The sequence below is a fragment of the Barbus barbus genome, assembly GCF_936440315.1.
Source record: "Barbus barbus genome assembly, chromosome: 31".
In the NCBI taxonomy this organism is placed as follows: Eukaryota; Metazoa; Chordata; class Actinopteri; order Cypriniformes; family Cyprinidae; genus Barbus; species Barbus barbus.
This window is the reverse complement of record NC_136759.1, coordinates 11,962,821-11,974,906: the sequence shown is the minus strand read 5'-3', so window position 1 is coordinate 11,974,906 and position 12,086 is coordinate 11,962,821. Positions and strand designations below refer to the sequence as shown.

The 12,086-nt window shown below is 42.5% G+C and overlaps 1 protein-coding gene across 1 annotated transcript in view; it reads right to left on the bottom strand.

Annotated features, from left to right (window-relative positions):
* The window catches only part of LOC306851437 (NXPE family member 3-like), a 34,022-nt gene that overhangs the window by 5,351 nt on the left and 16,585 nt on the right, over window positions 1–12,086 (bottom strand). The window lies entirely within an intron of this gene.

The window sequence follows — 12,086 nt, the reverse complement described above, 5'->3', positions numbered from 1 at the left end:
GCGGCTGGTGGCAAATTTTCTAGGTGGGGCACCACATCCAAACATTTTAGCATACATCCCGATATGATTTATCCCAGTATAACAAAAGGAAAAGTAATAAGACATGAAACATTTTAAATAAAGAAAATTGTTTTACCAAATTCAAGATTGAGGAAGATTTTCAAAAAACTATATTTTTTGTAAGCTTTTTTCAAGAAAAATGAAAACTTTTTTTAAATTTTAATAATAATTCACAATTTATGTATACAGTGCAACAGCAAAATCTGTGGGAAAAATAAATGTGTTATATAATGTTAATAACTACAAGTCAAGCTGCAGTGCCAAGCAGGACCACACGGAGACGGCAACAGACCGCTATACCAGTTGCTTTAAAGTTATATGAATATAAACTGATCTTTTTTCAGAATTATTAAACAGAGTAAAACACAAATTAAAAATAAATAAATAAAAACATTATGAATTTCTTGTGAGTTTATTGAGTGATCTGAAGGCAGCTCAACATGACTGACCAGTGAACAGTTCCTCTGTCAGAGTGAATGTTGATGCCAATACACCACTGTACATAGCAAACTTCTATAAAAACACGCTTCTTCAGCGAGTGTCCATTATAAAATACTTGCCAGACACGTGATTATACCGAAATGTGCTCATAAAGCTATCAGAGAGCACAAACACGGTTTGTTTATTTGCACACTGATAATAACGGACTCGCGCGTCTAATAATGTAAGTTACGATTCATGTGTCACTGACTGTAATCGTCTTTACCTCCATTACAATCGTCATCCATTAAAACTTCACTGGATACTGGTTTGCTTTATTCAGCCCATACAGTCTAGTCCTGACTTCATATTTCTTCTTATTAGCAGTATATTTGTTCTGACCAATCGCTGCACAAGTTAAGGTCACGCATGATGACGAAAGCACGTTATTGCTAGCCAGTCTAGTTTTTTGTAGTGAGTACACTGTGATTTTTTCTTTCCCAGCCTCATATTCATCCATCCCAGAGCAGCCCCTCATAAGCACCACCACACTCACTAAACAGGACTTTACACTTACTTTTATTTTTAGGAGCACTTGTGCTGCTAATTTAAAAAAAAAAATTAGGAGCACAATAAAAAAATACAGGAGCACCTTCTGATCAATAACACAAGTTAGCTTTCCCATTACAAAGTAAAATTGGACTCCTTAAAATGATTTACAGGGGGATTTTTTTCTAACTTTATTCAAAGTGTTATCTTTTATGTCAAATTCGATTTTACGTATTTTTATAAGCTTTTTTCAAAATTTCTAATTAAAACAATGCAATAAGAAGAATAAGTTACCGATCAAATAAAATCAGTATTAACTAAATTCATTTGTACTACAGAGGTTGCACAGAAGAACACAGAAGTGGCTTGTAGGTATTTACAGACATTTAATTAGGCTCAGAGGTGGCATGAGTGCAATTAACTTAATAAATTCATGTTGAGATTAAATATAACATTTTGAATATAGAAATATTCAATGATTTAAATAACTGAAATTATACTTTAAAAAGGAAACTAAAACTGCCATTAGGTGGTGGGAAGTTACTGAATTTATCACTGAATCGTTCATTCAATTGATTTGTTCGAACGGCTGATTCATTCAGGAACAAAGCAAGTCCCTGCATCCCGATGTGCATACTATCCACCCTATCGATCTGCCCTAAATAGTATTGAAAATTACTAATATTGTCAGGATCCTGGACTGTTTTGTTGTGTTTTTGCTCCTCATGTGTTCACTGTGACCCAGTTTCTCCCCAGTCTAATTGTGTTAATTTGCTCCAGTTGTGTCTCGTCGTCTTCCCCAATTACCCTGTGTTTATAAGCCCCAGTCCTTTCAGTTAGTGTTTGTCGGTTCTTGAACATCATTCCTAGTGTTTCCTGTGCCTCCCATGCTCCCAGTTGGATTATCAAAGACTCATTTTTGTTCCAATGAACAAAACAAGGAACACCATGAGCCCTCCAGTGTAAGTCAATGTTGTTCTCCACATTCACTGCTAGGAGCGGCCCTGACTGATATTCGATCTGCTTCAAGGCTGAAAAAAAGTGACACCAACAAATATGATTCAGCCTTGTCTCCTCGTTCCTTGCTCCGTGCTCCTAGTGAACTGTGACAGAAGAACCGACCAACAAACCGTTACCTGCGTCTACCCTCTGTTTTGTTTTCCGTTTTTGCCCAGTGTTTTCTGTTTCCGTTGTGCCCCATGGATCCCTTCGTCTGGCCCGAATTCCTCCTCCTCCTGCTGGAGCAGGGAGACAGATCTCTCGAGGGCCATACAAGACTGTTCCTGATGTTAGCTAACACCACCAGCTACCCGGACGACACGCTCTGCTCATTCTATAATGGAAGCCTAAACACCGCGTGCAGAGCGCTGTCTTCCGAAGATGGTCCTCGAGAGGATTTCGCCGCCTTCGTGGAGTGGACTCTGGCCAGATCCACTCCAGACCCAGAGCCCAGCCCACCATCTCCCCGCGATGAGGAGCACTAACCCGAGCCCACCGATGACGGAGAGCCATTTTCCGCCGGAAATAATCACCCCGGAAGTTGAGCCCAACCCGTCAGACCAGGTGCGAGAGCCGGCGACAGTGCCCATCACGAGGGAGGCGTGGACGGTGTGAGCGCAGAGTGGAGCTCCGCCCCCTGCACTGCGGCTGAGGGTGAGCTGAGGATAGATCTGGGACTGCTGGACAGAGAGGGGGCGTCCGATCCTCCAGTGCCTGCTCCTCGCAAGTGCCTTCCTAGGTCTCCGCTGGTCCCGTCCAGCCCTCCTGCGTCTCCGCTGGTCCCGTCCAGCCTTCCTGCGTCTCCTATGTCTCTGCTGGTCCCGTCCAGCTCCGCGCCTCCAGAGTGCCCTCCTGTGCCCGCTCCTCGAAAATGCCCACCCTCTCCTGCCTCCTCCACCGCTGTCGTCTGGCAGCCCCCCCGCTCACCTTCAGCCCCCTATCTGTACGGTGAAAACCCCATGGTCTGCCATCCTCCAGCGTCGCCGGGGCTGGAGTATCCCTCACCTCCGCCTCCAGCCTCCGAGGCCCGGACTCCGCCTCGGCCCATAGACCCAGTGGCTCCACCTCGGCTCCTAGCTCCCTCGCCTCCACCGTCACCCCTCGATCCACCAGATCCACCGGGTTCCCTCGTCCCTCCGGCTCCGCCTTGGTCGGGCGTCGACCCGCCATCGCCTCAGAAATCCTCTCCTCTGGCTGTGCCTTGTCGCTCTGTCCCACCGGCTCCGTTGGGCTCCTTCCTCCCTTCAGCTCCACCTGGGTCCTCAGTCGCTCCGGCTCTGCCCGGATCTCCGGGTCTCCGTCTCCGCCTCGGGCTCCTCCAACACCTGCTCCGCCGCTGTTGGTCGGCCCCCTGGAGTCGGCGGCCATCCCTCCTCCATGGCTCCTCCCTCCGTCAGCTCCACCATGGGCCATCTTCACGGCTGTGGCCTGGGTCCAGCTGTGCACCTCCTGCTCCGGGTCCCTCCTGTCTCTGCCCTGGCTCCTCCCTCCTTCGTCGCCTCCTTGGTCTCTGTCTGCCGGCCCACTCCCGGGTGTCCGTCCTCCTCCTGAGCTGCCTCCCTAGTTCCCACCCGCCCCTCCCCTTTGGATGTTTCAACGGTGCGAGCACGCACCTTCCGGGAGGGGGGCGATATGTCAGGATCCTGGACTGTTTTGTTGTGTTTTTGCTCCTCATGTGTTCACTGTGCCCCTTTTTTTCCTCCACAGTCTGATTGTGTTAATTTGCTCAAGTTGTGTCTCGTCGTCTTCCCCAATTACCCTGTGTTAGCCCCAGTCCTTTCAGTTAGTGTTTGTCGGTTCTTGAACGTCATTCCTAGTGTTTCCTGTGCCTCCCATGCTCCAAGTTGGATTATTAAAGACTCGTTTTTGTGAGTTCCTCGTCTCCTCGTTCCTTGCTCCGTGCTCCTAGTAAACTGTGACAAATATCACATAGAATTTAGGATGGATAGTATGCACATTGGGACTCACTAGATTCGTTTAAAACGCAGATTCCTTCATAAATGAAACAGCACTGTGTTTGAATGTACATGCGGCGGCTCAGTTGTGAGTTTGTTCAAGATTTTTTTTTTTATTTGTCACATATACAATTATACAGAGTATAACCAGAAGTGAAATGTAGGGTATAATCAGCAGTGAAATGTTTAAAACTATTTTAGTTAAGAATTAGAGCAAAATCAGGCAATACTGTTATAGTCAAACAATCAATGTAAGTCACTTAATACTAACTTTTTGTTCATTGAAATCACTCATTGTTCTTATATGCCAACAATCCCCTCAGGGGATTCCCCTGCTGTTACAATTACGTTAATGATAACATATGCTACTATGTAGCCTACCAGGTAACGTTAAGAAATTGTCCTCGTTTTCTTTCTGGTGTAGGATAGTATCAGGATAGTATTAATGTTAACAACGTTCCTGTCATCTGTTTGCAGTGTGTCAAGAAGCAGCAGCCGCTTCATGGGCAGGCTTACGAAAACACTGAAAGGGTGTAGTTCGTTTCATATGTCCTTTAGTGATTCACATTAGTTCATTTCAAGCTTGCACACAGTGCTGTGCAAGAGTTGCACAATAGCAATATCGTCACTAGAAATACGCTGTGATTATCAAAAAGACGGTGCTTTGCAACACAGACTGGGTGAATTTATGAATGAACGTGTGAAATGTCTGTCACAAAACTATGTTGTTACGTATCCGCGTGCTTTTTTAAGTGGTTATACGCAAATCCTTGACCTTTCCTAGTGGGTATACGGCATATACCTGAGTATCACGTAGACTACACCACTGGTGCTAGCCCTCCCGGAACCCATAGAGATTGCATTGAAATGCCTGCAGTTTGAAAAAACATCAAAATCTTTTTATGGAAGTCTATGGGAATGAGTTAGGTATAAACAGAGGTCGTTGGAGCCAGCTCCAAATGGGCGTGTCAGCTGCAAATGGTTGGGATTTGTAATATCATCTACCCCAAACCCAACCCTAAACCTACCCTCTCCCAACCTATTTGCGGCATAAGTCCCTCCCATTTGAAGGTCTCCGGGCTACAGTACCTCCCACTTGCAGGTCTCCGGGCTGCAGCGATACATACAGGTGCATATCAAAAAATTAAAATATCGCGAAAAAGTTAATTTTTTCTTGTAACATATTTCAAAAAGTGAAACTTTCATTTATTTTAGATTCATTACATGCAAAATAAAACATTTCAAAAGTTTTTTGTTTTAATTTTAATGATTAGAGCTTACAGCTCAAGAAAGTCAAAAATCCAGTATCTCAAAATATTAGAATATTTACATTTGAGTTTCAATAAATGACCATCCCTACAGATTAAATTCTGTGTATCTCTTGTTCTTTGAAACCACAGTAATGGGGAAGACTGCTGACTTGGCAATGGTCCAGAGACCATCATTGACACCCTCCACAAAGAGGGTAATTCACAGAATGTCATTACTGAAAGCTGTATCAAAGCATATTAAATGCAAAGTTGACTGGAAGGAAGAAATTGGATAGGAGAAGGTGCACAAGCAACAGGGATGACCGCAAGTTTGAGAATACTGTCAAGCAACGCTGATTCAAACACATGGGAGAGATTCACAAGGAGTGGACTGAAGCTGGAGTCAGTGCATCAAGAGTCACCACGCTCAGACGTCTTCAGGAAAAGGGCTACCAAGCCACTTCTGAAACAGAAACAACGTCAGAAGCATCTTACCTAGGCTACGGAGAAAAAGAACTGGACTGTTGCTCAGTGGTCCAAAGTCCTCTTTTCAGATAAAAGTAAATTTTGCATTTAATTTGGATATCAAGGTCTGGAGTCTGGAAGAAGACTGAAGAGGCACAGAATCCAAGCTGCTTGAAGTCCAGTGTGAAGTTTACGAAGTCAGAGATGACTCTGGGTGCCATGACATCTGCTGGTGTTGGTCCATTGTGTTTTATCAAGTCCAAAGTCAATGCAGTCGTTTACCAGAAGATTTTAATTATTATTCCCCTGGTAATAATAAAATACAATTACAACTTTAATGCTTATTTTGTAGTAATAGGGTTGTCAAAATGAATGCGTTCATTGTGCGATTAATTTTTAACACAATTAATGCAGCGTCCATTTTTTTCTTGGCACCCCTTTGGCTAGCGATATGACCACGCTATCAAGCATGATTAGATACAAAAGACATGCAAAAGAGATAAGGTACAGCAGGCACGCTGTGAAGCACCTCTGTGAACACAGGCATCAGACACTGAATTCTCTTTCGCACTTCAACAGTCAAAAACATACAAAATCAGTTCAAACAGGGTTTCCGCGGGGTCTTAAAAAGTCTAAAATTTAGTTGTATCAAATTTAAGGCCTTAAAAAGTCTTATTGTACAAGAAAGTATTAATTATGATTTCAAGAGGTCTTAAATTTGGAGACGGAAAGCCCAGAATTGCGATATGGCTGAATGTGACGATTAAACTTCAAAAGGCTATGATTTCATGAAATAAACATGAGCCCTGCAAGTTCGAAGTCCGGTGCTGCGCTGCTTTGTGTACTGCCTTTACCGGAAAACTGTTATATTTCTGCCAAACGTGACACCTGCAGGCAGAGAATGAATCAGTTAGGTCAAACTAATGCGCGTAAGAGTGCCTTCTTTCACTGCATGAATCAATCTATTAACATGCATTTAGAATGATCACATAATTTAAGATATGGGGGTAGAAAATGTATAGCTATATTCACGGTATATCATTTCATATAGTTAATATCACAAGAAGAGTGCCATTCTTTTCTCCAAAAGTCAGCGAGATTACAAATGTGATTTTGATTTTATGCAACAGTTCAATAAACAAGAAGTTAATATTAAGAGACTTACGTTTTAGACACCATATTTCCTGCTTTTGCTCTATTTCTCCAACAAAATTAATTCCAAACAAAGCACAGTGCTGTTTTGCGTCTCTGAGCAACATGATGGTGATTCGTTCCTGAATGAATCAACCGTTTAAATGATTCGGTTCAATTGCAATGACTCGCTTATTAACAGTGACTCGCTGCCACCTGCTGGAGGTTTTAATTTCACATTTAAAGTATCTTAATTTTTTTAAATAATTTCAAACATCAGTTTTTAACGTTTTATGTTTCAAATATCAAAACATTATTTATGCATTTGCAACTGCAGGTTAGTATTCTATGTCCCTCTGAGCTGGATTAAAGTGTGTGTAAATACATTTAAATGCTACTTCAGATGCATTGTAAAGATAAGTTTTGTTGATACTGATTTCATTTGCTTGGTAACAGCCCAAATGTAAAATGACTCAAAAGATGATGCATACTTTTAGAAAAAATGGCTTAAAGGTAAAAATGCCCATAAAACTTATTGGAAAAGATTCATTTCTATCACTGCTGTGAACTGACCTCACAGAATATGAAGAATATCAAAAAAACTCAGCAGTCAGCTGTCCACGGTAGTCTTTAAGATACCAGAACAATAACACACTCAGCAAAATATTGTCTAGTTATTGTTATCAATAAAATCCCAGAAAATGTCAAGATATTTTTTGCCAATTTCGCACACCCCTAATTCATGTTATTTAATTTATATAATAATTTATTGATAATAATTGTTAAAATCTATACAATTCAAATAAAATATAATCTAAATCTATATCTAAAATATAATTAATACTTTTGACTTATCCATTTTCTTAAAAATGGTTTAAAGGCTGAAATGTAAAGTTTAGCATTTTATAAAATTAGTTTTTTTGAAAACATGTATCTGTAAATTATGCCTTTGACAGTCGTTTTACAGTTTAATATAGTACTATAGACATTGCCCTACCGCGCTCATATGGTATTAATTTTATTTGAGCAGGTCTTAAAAAAGGTCTTAAAAGTCTTACATTTGAGCTTCAAAATCCTGCAGAAACCCTGTCAAAAAGCAGCCTCTTTAAAACAGCATTAAATGAGTTTAAAAAGTCCTAAATGAACTGGGAGAAAATCGGATGTGGCAGATCTAGAAAATTTTTAGGGTGGCAACGAGGTGGCATAGAGTCTTAGAGGGGTGGCAACACCAAAGCAAGCCCCCATGCATAGTTTTTGGGGATTTATTATCTGACATGCACAATTGTGTTCACAAATATTGCATTACTACTAAGTAATCATCTATACTGTTTAAAATGAAAAATAAATAACATTTCAATATCCATCATGGCACCAAGTCAATACACAATATAAAAACACTTCAACAGGTTATAAATGTCTCTGAGCTTGTATCATTAAAGAAGACAATATTACATAGGCTACTTAGATGGTATAAATCACATTTTAGTGCAGGTTTAAGAGCAAGTTAACACTTTTGAATTTCCTAACATTAGAAAGAAATACAATAATATCACAGCACTGAAACTGGATCAGTTTTAAAAACAATGTTTGATTTTCTGTAATTACCAGAGGTGGGAATGTCTGTAACCACGCAGAACACACTATCAATAGTCTAGTAGCAACACCCCAGCAACTGCATAGCAAGAGCCTAGCAACCACCCAGAATATCCTAGCAACCAACTAGCAAAACTTAAGCAAACATCTAGAACAACTAACTGACCAAACTATTTATGTTTAAACAAAACTTTAAGACAAGCCAGCATAAATTTGTTTGTCAAACTTTCAATCTAGTTATTACAGGTATTCTTAAATGCTTACAATTCAAATACACAGATGACTTTCCTGCCCAGTGAACACTCATGAGATCAATAATACTTAACAAAAAACTCTTATTATAGGATTCAGGAATTATTTTTGCAGCTCAATGTCTATTACAGTATACAACAAATTAAATTACAGATGATAATAATAATTCAGCAATGAACTTTTGGGAACAGATCATTTTCATTTCACTACTGTAAAGTAATCTTGCATCAGATGAAAAACACTAGAAAAGTTCAAATACCAAAGAATTGTATATACTTCGTATGCACCACAATAGTAAAAAAAATTAAATAAAAATAAGTAAATTCAGCATCCTCTGCACATTTGGTCAAATTTCATTACAGTATACAGTATTATAGCAGTTTCCTGGTCTCCTGACACAAGACTAGCTCTAGGCAGTCATTTCTCAGTTGTCAATAAGTCATTTCGTATTGATTTCATGTTATTGTTTCGTCCGATATGGCAGAAAGGCCTATATCCATGATGAAAGTGGAGCGAGCGGTCGGAGAATCGGATCACCAAACAGTTACGGGATGAATCTCAGACATATCCAGACGGTACTCCTAGATATCTCAGAGGACTTCTGAATAAACCGAGAAGCAGTATCTGATTCACGAACAAATGTAAAAACAATTCGTTAGTGAATGGGCTGCACTTTGTGTTTTTGACTCAAAAAGAACCGGTTCATAAGAGTCATTTGTTAATGAAGCTGACTACACTAGGCACGCTGCGTGCGCATGCAACCATTGTGCAGTTTAGTGAATGACGTGTTTTTTTGTCATTATTTTCCATTACGCTGTTATCGCCGTGGCTGAAAAGTAGCACATGAAGCACTGCTTATTTTATTCTGTGAAAATTGTGGGATGGCAGGTGGGGTGGCACAGCTTTTTCTTAGGGGGGCAGTTGCCACCCCGGTAGACCCTTACCTAAGTCCTACAGTAGTTCCTGGCAACATACGGCAATGGGCGCCGCGGTTCTTACATCTCACAATAAACATAGATATGTATATCTATGACAATAAACAGAACATAATGAAATACAAACCTAACCAACTAAAACATGAACAAATAAACGAGCACTGACTACGCTGCGTTGTGTACAGTCGTTACAGCCCAATTTATACTTCTGCGTCGAACCCATGCCGTAGCCTACCCAGAGACGCACAGGCCTGCACCGTAACCTACACCGTACCTGACGTGCACCTCTCCATAAATCTAACAGCGTGTCAAATCTATGCGGACCGCAGGCGCTGTGATTGGTCAGCTAGAACCCCTACCTCCGTATGTACTTGAGTTTTGTGTGTGTTTATGAGCACTGTAATATAGTTTAATGTTACACCTTATTTAAAATAAAACAAAGCAAAGAACAAGTGTCTTATCATTTATTATAGTACATAGCAACATCAGTAGTTGTCCACGACAAACAATGTTGATCTGCTGTGGTACACGTTCTTGTGGAGATTGAAAGAATGCATCTTCTCCTGTTCCATTGTTGAACCCTTTTTGTCGTTTTAAATAATGATTTAACGTAATGATTTGATATTTATATGCCGCCGTCACGGCTTCTCCGACAAGCCGCTTCTTCTTCAGCTTTTGCCGTGGTACTACGGGTTACACCAGCAACATGCCCGTGGACACTGCATACTAGCAGTCCACATGTATACTGCACATCGGCGCAGACGACGACGCAGAAGTATAAATGAAAACGTCTCAGGTTACCTATGTAACCATGGTTCCCTGAGTAGGGAACAAGACACTGCGTCCTCTAGGGGTCGCTATGGGGAACGCCTCGGCATGATCGGTGTCTTGAAGCATATATCTAATCATGACAATAACATTGGCCGGCGATAGCCTATAACGTCACTACCGGCGCGGCCACAGTATAAAGGGGCATCGGGAAAATACGTCATTCACTTCTTCGTCTGAAGCTTGTGTCCGAAGCATGGCACCGAGCCTAGAGGACACAGTGTCTCGTTCCCTACTCAGGGAACCATGGTTACATATGTAACCTGAGATGTTCCCTTTCGAGGGAACTTCGAACTGCGTCCTCTAGGGGTCGCTATGGGGAACGGAATACCCACGCCACCATGCTGAGGAGAGTGCAAGCCAAGCACAAAAAGGAGAGCACTAAGTATCAACTCTACCGGGCTAAGGGAGTTGCCCCTGGGTTAGGTTTAGATGGCTGTCAGTGACATTATCCCCTACGGCCAAAGACCCGAGCTGCATACCCTATAAAACTTGTCTGTTAAGGAGTGAAGCTCCTCAACGCCTTACGAGAGGAGCACTAACTCAGAGAATGTGCATGATGCTTAAGTGGGTGACTCAAATCTCAGGAAGCCTCTCAATGCGAGACACGAGTAGCGCATCCTGGCCGGGGCAGCTTCTCGAAGCAAACACCCAGCCAGGACGTCAGGGAGCACATCACGAAGCATTACTCTCCGAAAAGGCTCAGCCTGAATGGAGGACCCGCGAGTCCTGGGTTGCAGCGCTATACTGGGAACCAGAAGGCCAAGGAGGCTCCCGCAGAAGCCTAGCGACTTGGCTGTATGATCCAGCAAGCATGAGCCCGAAGATGTAGGCTATCATCCAGGCTAGATCTAGTACCGACAGGTGAGACCATCACCACAATAAGTCGACAGATCGTACTCACCCACCACCGCTCCCGTGCAGGCCCAACATGAGAGACTGCAACGCAAGTGCAGGAGGGTCCTGCATAACCTCGGTCAGACAGAAAGGGTGGTGGCTTCAGCAGGCATCGTGGAGGCTCGCAAGCCAACACTTGAGCACGGAGAGTCATGCAATCTCTGCAGAAAGATGGGATCCCAGAGTGCAGTATAATGGGTTAGAACAAGTTATAAATCATCAGTCCAATAACTGCAGACAGACCCACATCGTAATTCCTTACTGATAGGGAAATTACTGATAGAGAAGATTCCCGTCAGGTCCTTTCCCTGTTCTGCCCATGAACCACTAATCGCGGGCAATGGGCAGATAATTTTCACCGCACCCGCAACGCACAACATGTATTCAGTTCCCACGGGAGCTAAACATGCTCTGCCCACACGCTAGATTACCTCCGAAATCAAGCGAGAACGGAGCCGCCGCCGCGAATGCGTCGCTATTCCTGCGGGAGGCGAACATACTCATGCAGACACGGGCATTACAATTCGGGTAAAAAGTGAAGCACTCACCTCCCCTCTCAGTAGTCCCGCGAATGCATCACGATGAGCACAAGCAGTCTCCTCGTGAGTCAAGCATGTTCAATTCATGCCTATTCCTCACGAGAAATAAGCAACGAATGCAACGAGTGCATTCAACTTCGTAGAGAGCCGAACGCGCTTGCTCTTCACCACACACAGAACACGCGAGCAGCGTGAAAACTGCGGGTATCAGCG